Below are 12418 nucleotides of genomic sequence, written 5' to 3' on the forward strand. Positions count from 1 at the left end.
AGAATTGGATGGATTAAAAATGGAGAGCAAGAGACCTGATTTCTAGCTCTAATGCTGTGGTTAACTCACTGTGTGACTTTGGGAAGATACCCTCTCCTCTCTGATATTGGCTCTGTAATCAAGCAGATGAGGGGGTTAGGCCAGGCAATCTCTAAGGATCCTGTCAGTTATGAACCTTTATTTCATTTGTTTTCTATTCAAGTATGAATAAAAGTCCAAAAACTAATCCAACCCAAATTTTAAAAACTGAAAGTGGGATTTCTGCTTCCGATCCTGATGAGTAACAGGGACTGTATTTACCCTTTTTCTTCTGAAGTGCTAGGACCAGAGATTGAACCTGGGACCTTGTAAGTGAAAAGCCGGCACTCAACCACTGAGCCACATTGGTTCCTGGAGTTAGTTTATTGTTTGATTGCTCTTTATTTGTCTTTGTTTTTAGGAGGCATGGGAAACTGAACCTGGGACTTCCCATGTGAGAAGCAGTGCTGAGCCACATCTGTTCCCTGTATTTACCCTTTTACCTTAAATATCTAAAAAAGTGGACAAAATATGTGAAATAATAGTCATTAGACATTGGAAAACAGGCTGTGCAGGACAGTGATCCTCAGGTATAGGGAAACAAATGAGGTGAGCGATATGATTACCATGGTTTACTGCCTAAAGGGAGTTTCCAGATCTCAGTGCAGGGAAGGGAAACCCAGGATTACCTGGCAATGTACCTAAGTTGGGGTGACAGAGTTCGGATTTCAGGGATGTGAAAGTGGCTAGAATTTTCCGGACAAGGTATTGGAGAGGAGCAGCCTAGAGAGTGAGCTCTGGAGATCTGTAGGGGATTCCTCTCAAGTCTTTGACTGAACATAGTTATCACTGGATATAAAAAATTCACTGGATGAGATTAGCAGATTAGACACTGCAAAAGAAAAAAATTGTGCACTTGAAGACATAGCAATAGAAACTAGACAAAATCCAGCATGCTCCAAGATCTCTGGTTGCTTGTGGCCAAGGGATCTCCAACTGCATGTGAGAGCAACCTGGAGAGACTTTGACAGCTCAGGTCAGCAGAGTACCTGCAGCTGCCACTTAACTTTCCTATAATGTCTCAGGACCTGGGCTTGGAGGGGCCTGAAGCCAGGTGTTTCCATTTATTCTGCAGGTTACCCCTGAGTTTCCAAACAGTGTTAACACGTCTGAAGATGCCAGCTTGTTTGCTGGAGCAGGTCTGTGATACCTAGAAAGCCATCGTCATCTGATTATGGACCTAGAGTTGGGAGAAGCACTCAGAAGAGGCAGGCTAAAATGCACCTGGCTGGTTATTAGGTGGAAATTGTGAACTCTGCAAGGAGAGTCCTTTGCTTTTTGTTGAGTGCTTCTATCCCTTGTGTCTGACATGTTGGTAACCAATAAAATAATTACTCTAAAAGAAAAAGAAAAAGAAGCTAGGCAAAATGAAACATGGAGAGAAAGAAAACAATGAGCAGAACAACAGTGAGCTGTGGAACAATTTCAAACAAAATATATTGTGTAACTGGAGTCCCAGAGGAGGTAGGAAAACAGAAACATTATCTGAAGAAATAATGGCTATTTCTCAAATTTGATATAAACTATAAAACCACAGTTCCAAGAACGTTGACAAAGCTCAAGTCGAAGAAACATGAAGAAGATCATACCAAGGCATATCATAATCAAATTGCTTCAACCAGGGAAGGGGATTTGGCTCAATTGATAGAGCATCCGCCTACCAAATGGGAGGTCCAAGGTTCAAACCCAGGGCCTCCTGACTTCTGTGCTGAAACTGGCCCACAAGTAGTGCCCTGCCATACAGGGGTGTCCCCTGTCTAGGGAAGCCCCATGTGCAAGGAGTGCATCCCTTAAGGAGAGCTGCCCTGCATGAAAAAATGCAGCCTGCCCAGGAGTGGTGCTGCACACAAAGAGAGCTGATACAGCAAGATGATGCAATAAAAGAGACAGATTCCTGGTGCCACTGACAAGAATAAAAGTGGACACAGAAGAACACACAGTGAATGGACACAGAGAGCAGACAACTGGGGGGCGGGGAGGGGAAAAGGAGAGAAATAAATAAAAAATAAATCTTAAAAAAAAATTGCTTACAACCAGGCATAAAGAGAAAATATTAAAAGCAGCCACATGATGATGGAAGAGGTTGTTGATGTCGGAGGGGAGGGGAGAGGTGGGGTGGGGGTATATGGGAACCTCATATTTTTTTAATGTAACATTAAAGGAAAATAAAGAAGAAGAAGAAGAAAAAAACAGCCACAGAAAAAATACATCATTTACAAAGGAAAAATATAAGAATGACAGCAGAATTCTCATTAAAGCAATGCAAGGGAGAAAACTGTGGTGCAACATCTTTAAAATACAGGAAGGAAAATCTATATATACTGTGAAAATTTCAATATACATATGTTTATCCCTAAACAACCACCAAAATAACTGCAAAGAGTCAAAATCACAATAAATAACTTGAATTAAAATAGGATGCTAAAAGTTGTTCAAATAACTCAATAGAAAGCAAGAAAGAGGAAACTTAGAAATGAAAAATAGTGAGAACAAACAGGAAATAAATAATTAAATGGTCAAAATCCAAACATATCAACAATTACATCAAATATAAGTGGTCTAACAACACCAATTAAGATATAGTTTCAGAAAGGATTAACAAACAAGCCCATGATCCAAAATATGCTGTCTACAAAAAACTTTTTTCAAATACATGATATACATTCAAAGTAAAAGGATAGAAAAATATCATAAACAACTATTCAAAAGAAAGCTGGAGTAACTATATTAATATCAAAATAGTCTTCAGAGCAAAGAAAATTATCAGGGATAAAGAGGGAATTATTTAATGATAAAAGAGTTGATTTGCAAAGAAAAAAACATCTCAAATATGTATGCACCTAACTACTGCTCTGAAAAAGGAGAACAAAGTTGGAGGATTTACGCCATATGACTTCAAGACTTATTATAAATCTACAGTAATCAAGATAGTGTGGTATGTTCATAAAGTTAAATATATAGATCCTTGGCACAGACCAGAGAGCCCACAAGTAGATCCACATATTTGTCAATTGATTTTTGACAAAAGGGTTGCTGCAATGCAGTGGGAAATGGATAATCTTTTCAAAATAATGGTGCTGGAATAATTTTATAGTCATATGTAAAACAAAACCTGAACCTTACCTCATACCATATAGAAAATGTATCATAGACTTAATATGACAGCTAAAACTATAAAACTTGTAGGAAAAAACAGAGTAGAAAATTGTATTGACATTGGCAAAGATTTCTTAAATAGGACACAAAAACCATAAACTTGATAAATTGTACTTTATCAAAATTAAAATTTTTTGTTCTTCAAAAGGCACTGTTATGAGAAAATAAAAGACCAGCCACAGACTGGGAGAAAATATTTGCAAAACCTGTATCTCCAGCAAGAGAGTTGTACCTTGATATATAATTAACTCTTTTTTAAAAAAATCAATTTTTTGATATATATTAATAAAGCATACAGTTTATCCAAAGTATACAATCAATGGAATTTGGTATAATCACATAGTTGTGCATTCATCACCTCAATCATTACAATTAACTCTTAAAACACCATAATAAGACAGACAACCCAATTACAAAACAGGTAAAAGATGTGAACAGACACTTGACCAAAGGGAGTATATGGATGGAAAATCAGCACCTGAAAAGAAGTGCAGCATCATTAGTCATTAGTGAAAAGCAAATTAAAATCACATGAAATACGACTACACACTCATTAGGATGGCTAAAATGAAAAGACTGATCATATCACGTATTTGTGAACAATCAGAGCAACTGTAATTCTCATATATTGCTTTTGGAATCTAAATTTGAACAACCACTTTTGAAAACAATTTGGGAGACTAAAAAAAAGTTAAACTCCAAGAAATTGGGGGGAACATATGAACATAGGAGATTGTCAGGTATGTGGTTGAAATGATAATGTAGAGAAAACTCTTTAGAAAAGATAATAAGGAAGGTTACCTGTTTAAGATGCTTAAGGGGGGGCATCTGACACAGGGCAAGCTTCTAGGGAATGTGTGAGTGCTCATTTTGTCATAGTGGGTTATATCATTGGGCAGAGACCCATACAATGAGAGTGAAGGTGTACTCACATCCTGGGGAGGACTGATGTTCTCAAACAGAGGGAATTGTATCTCTCAAGAGAATTGGTGTCTCCCAATGGGTTAGGGCAGTTGAGTATGTCAAGCCCTCAACATTGTTGCAAGTATCTCTGAATATGGTCCTTCAAGTAATGAAGATTGAATGTCACTATGGGCCTTGAGGGGAGGGTGAAAGAGGTATTGAATAGATGGAATCAGTGTAACTGTGGGGTAATGGAAGTGTTCCACAAGGTCATGCAATGATGGATATAGGACATGTTAAATTACACCAAAAATGTATAAAAGTCTGTAGGCTAGAATGTAAACCATAATGTGAAACATAAGATAACTAAAAATTTGGAAAACTGTATTGTCTAAAATATAAACCATAATGTAAACCCAAATGGAACCATGTTTGAAAGCTATTGTTTCAATATCTGTACATCAGCTGCAGCAAATATAATATGATCATGTAAAAAGATCATTGCCAGGGAAGGGACAAAGGGTTTGATGTTGGATATGTGGGAATACTGTATATTGTATATGTGAATGACTGTGATCTAAAACTTTTGTGAAGACAAACTTAATAATTAGAAAAAAAAGAAAGGATGTAGACACTGAGGAAGAAATGGAAGAAATTGCCTTACCACTGTACATACAGGGTAATACCTATAGCAGTGATGAAAGGCAAAACATCAAAAACAAAGCTTTTTCATTTAAAAAATTTTTGATACCCCAATTTATTTTTACTTTATTTAATTTTTCTAAATTACTGTGTATTCTATATCTAACCTTCAAACACATCACTATATTCCATTTTACTATTAGTGGAACCTGGCAATATATTAGGCTTCATTTTTAAAGAAATTTTGGACTACAGAGAAGTTCAACTATGGCAGGGGAGGAACACTGGTGTGGGGTGTTATTGATGGGGGCACGTGGTTGGGAGGGAGTTCTCCAGGGCATGTATACAGGGTATATAAAAATATTTGGATATTTTCATTGTAGTTTCAGTTAAAAACAACAACTGAGGGAGTGCTGAGTTCCTAGCTAGGGGAGATCTATCATATTCCCCAGTGGAACAGCAGCAATTCCCCAAGTGCAAAGGCAAAGATCAATAAAGATGGATGGTCCAACAATGAGCCCTTGATACTGATGGCTATGATTATGAGCCTGTGTGCCTGAAATATGAACTAGGCCTAGAGCTGCAGGGTGCCTAAGAGTTACCTCCTGAGAGCCTCCATGTTGCCGAAATGTGGCCCCTCTCTAAGCCAGTGGGACGTGACTCCCGGGCATGAGCCTCCCTGATGCTGAGGGATTACTACCAAGCAACAGCTGATGATGTAACTAGGAAAAGACCTTGAATAAAAGGGTCAACTCAGACCAGCAGAATATCTCAGCCTACATGTAATATCAGGTGTTAAAAACCACTTTTGCCTTTGGACAAAAGGGGGAAAATGGAAAGGACAAATGAGTTTATATGGCTATGAGTCTCCAAAAAAAAGTCAGGAGGTCATCAGAGGAGTAACGCTTACACACACCTCAGCAGGGTACCAGAGTCAGGCAAAGTAGGTACAACACCAGGTACTGGTTCTCCTGAGGGCTACAGAGACCCACAGGTTCTGTGGTCATGGCAGATGACTCTGGAGTTCAGTGCCATGTCAGTTGGCCCTACTTTGGAGTTTGTGTTCCTGAGTGTGATGGAGTTGGACTCAGATATGACCTTTCTATACATGCCTCTTCTGTTACTTTTACAGGACCTGTGGTTGGCATTGGGATTGGTGTATACTAAGGAGACCTGAATCTCTGGACTGTCCATGTGACAGCCAGGCCCCGAGTCTCAGCAGACTTGTAACTCCTATCCTCTGGTTTATTGGACTTACTCTGGCCAGCTAACAGAGAGGTGAAGAAGGTCAACCACCACACCAGGGAGCCAAGAGTGCCTACAACTGCAAGCAGGAGAAGTGCATCCACCATCCATGTGGAATCTAAGCCCCCTCTCGATATAGAGGTGGAGTGGACATAACCATCCCAGGGTCCACAGGATGGAGGAATAGAGTATGGATTAGAGTGGACTTACTGGTGTTCTGCTATGGAACCATTGTGATTAGTAATGGAAGAAATTGTAGCATTGATGTGGAGAAAGTGGCCACGGTAGCTGCTGAGGGTAGGTAGAGGGAAGAAGAGATATGATGTGGGGGCATTTTCAGGACTTGGAGTTGTCCTGGGTGGTACTGCAGGGACAGATGCTGGACATTGTATGTCCTGCCATGGCCCACTGGGTGGACTGGGGGAGAGTGAAAACTACAGTGTAAACCACTATCCATGTGGTGCAGCAGTGCTCCAAAATGTATTCACCAAATGCAACAAATATGCCACGATGATGAAAGAGGGTATTGATGTGGGAGGAGTGGGGTGAGGGGGTTGGGGGGTAAATGAGGACCTCATATTTTTTTAATATAACATTAAAAAAAATAAAGAAGAAGAAAAAAGTTAAACATATACCTATCATATGACCCAGCCTTTCCACTCTACCCAAGAGAAATTAAAACATTTGTCCATGAAAATACTTGTACATGAATGTTCACAGCAGCTTTATTTGTAACAGATAAAAACTGGAAACAACCCTAATGTCCACCACTGGGTGAGGAGTAATAGCCACACATTGGAATACTACTCAGCCAAAAAAAAGAGAGAGAACAAATTCTGGATAATGCCACAGATGAATGTCAAAATAGTTATGCTGTGAAAGAAACCAGACCAAAAAAATAGTACATACTGTGTGATTTCATTAACATAGACTTCTACGAATGCAAACTCATCTCAAGTGACAGAAAGCAGGTAAGTGGTTGCCTTGGTATGGGGAGGAGGGGAAGGGAGGAGAGTGAATGACAAAAGGGTATAAAGAATCCTTTGGAGGTGATGCAATTGTTCATTATCCTGATTGTGGTGATAGTTTCGCAGACATATACTCATGTCAAAACTCATCAAATTGTACTCTTTAGATATGTGCAGTTTGATCTATATGTTCTGCACTTAAATAAATTGTAAAAAACGAGCCCCTTCCCAAATGCCCTGAAGGCAATAGTTTACTTGCCCAGGAGCCCACCCTCAGCATTAGATCTGTGACTTTTTCCAGAGGGGACTGTCAGGCCTCCCAGCACCTCTCTTTGCCCTCATCAGTCCCTTTTGTGTTCCAGTAATCAGTGTCCTTACTCCATCTTCCCTCTGTGATGGGAACATGATGCAAGTTTTTTTCAAGTGCTTGCAGAATTGTGTCCATCCACTTATGGCAGGCTGATAGGTTCCATTTCCTGAGGATTTACAGAGTATCTGGGACCTGATCTCTCAGCTTATTTAATGAACTCTGTGAGGTAAGTGCTTTCATTGGCCTCATTTTAGAGATGGGGAAGCAAAGGCTCAGAAAGGGGAAATGACTTACCCGGAGTCAGCCAGGAACACACAGGGCTAGAATTAGAATTTAAGACTGACTCTAACATTACAACCTGGATGCTTAACTGTCACGCTATTTTTTTGCCTCCCCGACCCCCCATCCTAAGGAACTTTTAAAAAAAGCTTTTTCTTACTGATGTGGGAGGAATTTTATTCACCTTAACTCTTGTAACTCTCCAACAGACTGTGAGGTGGGTATTGTTATTACTCCTTATTTTATACACGAGAAAACTGAGGCTAAGAGAAGCTAAATAATTTGCTCAAAGTCACCCCCATAGGATGTAGAAAGCTGCTTCATTCGCTGTCATCTCCAGGGCAGGAAGGCCTTGAACCCTTTCTTCATCCTTGGCTTACTCTTCTTAAGTTGACTTACCCAAATGCTCGAGAGTTTCACAATGACTTTGGTGTAGTATCAGGTGCCAGGAGCATCAAAGTGGCCTACCCTGGGAAGTAGATGTGGCTCAACTGATAGAGCGTCCACCTACCATATGGAGGGTCCAGCGTTCGATCCTCAGGGCCTCCTGACCCATGTGATGAGCTGGCCCACGCACAGTGCAGCTGTCGTGCACAAGGAGTGCTGTGCCATGCAGGGGCACCCTGGCGTAGGGGTGCCCCACACACAAGGAATGAGCCCTGTAAGTAGAGCCGTCCTGCGTGAAAAAGCGCAGCCTGCCCAGGAGTGGCCCTGCAAACATGAAGAGTTGATGCAGCAAGATGATGCAACAAAAAAGAGGCACAGTTTCCCGGTGCCACCAGATAATGCAAGTGGATGCAGAAGAACGCACAGTGAATGGACACAGAGAGCAGACAACTGGTGGGGGGTGGGGGGAGAGAAATAAATAAAAATAAATCTTTAAAAACACAACAACAAAAACCGGCTTACCCCATTCTACAAAGCAAACAGTATAAACACTGAGGTTGATGACAATTGCAATCAGAAGAGAGCACTGGAGCCAGTGGGATAACCAGAGGAAGGTTGATTCATCGAGCACACTTGGGTGCCTTCCTTGGACGATTAGTGTTGCTAGCTATCTAGAGATGTTGCCAAAATACCTCAAAATGGAGCTTATGGAAAATAGGATTTTATTTTGACATTTGGGAAACCATTTCTGCCACACTGAGACATCAGCATTAAAGGGAAAAATCAACCTCTCTAGGACAAACTATAATGGCCATATAGATTTTTACCCAGAGGAATGCAAAAGGTGATACTTTTCTAGAAGATGCTCTTGTGAAATTCTTCAAAAAGAGTGTTCTGTAGTCATAGTGTTGTGCCTGAAGATAATCTCTATCGGTTTTTGAGAGCTGATTGTTAAATTTTTTCATCAATTCTGTGACCTAGTTAAACACACCCATCATTAAAAATTAAATGATATAAAGTTATAGATAATTAAATTCTGTTTAAAACAAAGATAATAAATACTCAAAACTCTTCACTTCCTGATCATTTTACTGCCCTTTACTATTATCTGTAATCTTGAGAATATGTCTATTGTATCTGCTGCTCATCTCTTCCCAATGCCTTATTCAGTGACATCACATTGGTTTCTTGAAATTGGCCATGGTGGAAACATGCACATCATGAAAACCATCAAAAACTTCAGATCACAACAGTTTTTCCCTCTGAGATGGTAAACATTTATGAGCACAGCACTGTCCATAAAGCACTAATTTGCTTATTTATTTATTGTGTTCTTTATTAAGTAGTTTTATTGAACTATATTAACACACCATACAATGCTGAAGTATACAATCAGTAGCTCTCGGTATAATTGCAGAATTCTGCACTCATCACCACAAACTATTTCAGAACATATTCATTATCCTAAAAAGAAAAAACCCATGCCCCTTATACCCACCTATAGTTGACATTTACCATCAGAGTGGTAACTTGTTAGAACTGATGAATGAATATTAAAATATTACTTTTATTTATAGTATATAGTTTGCATTAGGTGTATTTTCCCCATATACCATTTATTATTAACGCTCTATAATAGTGAAATATCATTGTTCAAGTTCATGAAAGAACATACTTATATTTGTACTATTAAACAAATTCATCATCCACAACAGTGTTCTCTGTTATACAGTCCCATGTTTTTTTTTTTTTTTTCCCATGTTTTTGTTCTAATTAGAAAAATGTTCTACAGTTAAAGAAAAGTCATGCAAAAATTACAGTGTTCTCATATACCCCCCATTGTTGACACTTTGCACTGTGTGGTACTTTTGTTACAATTGAGGAAAGAATATTAAAATATTACTACTAACTATAGTCCATAGCTTACATTAGGGGTATTTTCCCCATATAATACCTTATTATGTACATCAGGTAATCATATTGTACATTTGTAATGCTTCATGAAAGAATGTTCTTATATTTGTCCTGTTAACCACAGTCCATTTTCCACCACAGGGTTCACTGTGTGTAGAACACTTTATTTTTATTTTTTATTCAGCTTTATTGAGATATAATTCACTTACTACACAATTCGCCCATTTAGGTGTGCAATTCAATTGGTTTTAGTATATATTCAGAAAGTTGTGCAACCATCACCACACTCATTTTAGAACATTTCCTTCTCTCTCCTCCCATCTCTGACCCAACCCTAAGCTACCATTAATTTACAAATATATTACAGACTTAGCTATTCTAGACATTTTATACAAATGGAATCATACAATTTGTAACATTTTGTGTCTGGCTTCTTTCAGTAAGCATAATGTTTTCAAGGCTCATCCATGTTGTGACGTATCAGGGCTACATTCGTTTTTATGGTTGAATAATATTCCATTTTATGGATATTATTTTGTTTAATATATTTTGTTTAACCATTCATCAGTTGGTGGACATTTGGGGTGCTTCCACTTTTTGTCTATCATGCTGCTATGGACGCTCTTGTACTAGTCTTTGTGTGGACATATGTTTTCATTTCTCTCTGAGTGGAATACCTGGGTCAAGTGGTAAATTTATGTTTAACTTTTTAAGAAACTGCCAAACTTTTCCACAGGGACTGTACCATTTTACATTCCCACCAGCAATGCATGAGGGTTCCAATTTCTCCACATTGCCTCCAACACTTATTTTCAGTTCACTTTAATAATAGCCACCTTAGTGGATGTGAAGTGCAATCTTATCGTGGTTCTGACTTGCATTTACTTGGTGACTAATGATGTGGAGCATCTTTTCATGTGCTTATTGGCCATTTGTATACATATCTTCCTTGGTGAAGTGGCTATTCAGATTCTTTTGCAGAACACTTTTTAAATGTCTCTAATCCTTATGACAACCTTGCCAAGTGGCTGTCATGAGTCCCATTTTACAGTTGAGGCAACTGAAACTCAAAGAGATTGAGCAACTTGCTCTAGGTCACGCAGCTAGAAATGAAGCAGGGATTTGAGTGCACCTGGCTCAAAAGATCATGTTCCTTCCATTAGCCACATTGTTTCCAAGACCCAGCTGATGCTTAAAGTTCCATTCTCTTGTCCTGTGGTTGTCGTCCTGGCTGAAGTGCTCTGGGCTGGGTTCTAGTCCTGGCTCTGTCTCTGGGCTTCCACACCCTCATCTCTCAAAGGAGGCATGTGAGCTCGATGGCTTCCATGTCATTCACTTGATGTAATAATAGCCAGAATTGGCCCTTTCATTTCGGATGAAGATGTCCTGAGGATTTGTACAAAGGAGGCTTGATTGCTTGGTGTGTTATTTTCAGTGGTTAATGGGATTCTTTTATTCCAGTGCATTATGTTGCACTTGCCTACACTGACACTCACCTGCTACTTTTCAGCCCACTCACACAGCCTCTCAGCATCTTCCTGCAGTTTAATCCAAAGAGTATATGTTACTACCCGGAAGGGTTGGGTGTTGCCTGGAAACCTGAAATTTTTACTCGGCTGACTCTCTTCCACATGATTTTTGAGTAAGTCAGATAAGACAGATCCCTCCACCAGTCTTTGGGGATAGACCATAGTGTGAACATTTCTCTCCCCAGAGAAGGTCAGGTTTATACCTTGGTTTCCTGACACCTGCCTGTTACCTAGCATGATACAGCCATACCCCAAATCCTAAAGTGATTTGGCATTATGCCAATCAAAACTTTTGTTCTCATGTACCGCTGCCCTCTTTTTTTAGGTACCAGGGGCCAGAGAATTTTAGGTACTAGGGACCTTGTATGTGGGAAGCCGGCACTCAACCCCTGAGCCGCGTCGGCGCCCCTGGGTTGGTTTTTTCATTTGTTTTGTTTATTCTTGTTTTTTTTTTTCAGGAAGCAGTAGGAACCGAACCTGGGACCTCCCATGTGGGAAGCAGGTGCTAAACCGCTTGAGTCACACCCACTCCCCATGTTTCCTTCTTTATGACTCTTGGGCATGGGTTCAGGCCACCATTTGCAGAATCTGCTTCCTGTCCACAGTGGAACAAAAGAGCATCTGGTTCGCCCAGAGGTGTCGCCAATCACACTAGTATAAGCTGATGATGTCAGAGCCTTACCCTCTGCATACGCCACCCCCCCACTGCCGCGAGAAGGCTTCAACCCATTCTGCCTTCTCCTGCCTCTGCCCTCCCCTCAGCACTTAATGTATGAGCCATCAGGTAGCAACTTGCTTGTTTCCATCCCCTGTCCTCTGATTCTCTCATGTGCTTCTGTCTCCCCAGTGAGTTGTCAAGCACCATGGGCGCGGAGGTCATGTCAGCACTTGGCACATAGCAGGTTCTGAGAGTTGTGAAATTGAATTACAGCTGTATCTCTACTTACAACATCTATCACTTTCCACCAATTAAACAAGAGGGCCTTGTTTGTTTTTTTCTTCTGGTT

At 40.0% G+C, this 12418-nt stretch overlaps 1 non-coding gene across 1 annotated transcript; it reads left to right on the forward strand.

Moving 5' to 3' along the window:
• The first annotated feature begins 967 nt into the window (after positions 1-967).
• LOC111763905 (small nucleolar RNA SNORA44) lies at positions 968-1097 on the forward strand. The gene has a single exon (XR_002796639.1). It is a non-coding gene; the product is annotated as a small nucleolar RNA SNORA44 (small nucleolar RNA).
• The last annotated feature ends 11321 nt before the right edge of the window (positions 1098-12418 follow it).

This window comes from Dasypus novemcinctus, chromosome X, assembly GCF_030445035.2.
Source record: "Dasypus novemcinctus isolate mDasNov1 chromosome X, mDasNov1.1.hap2, whole genome shotgun sequence".
Taxonomy (NCBI): Eukaryota; Metazoa; Chordata; class Mammalia; order Cingulata; family Dasypodidae; genus Dasypus; species Dasypus novemcinctus.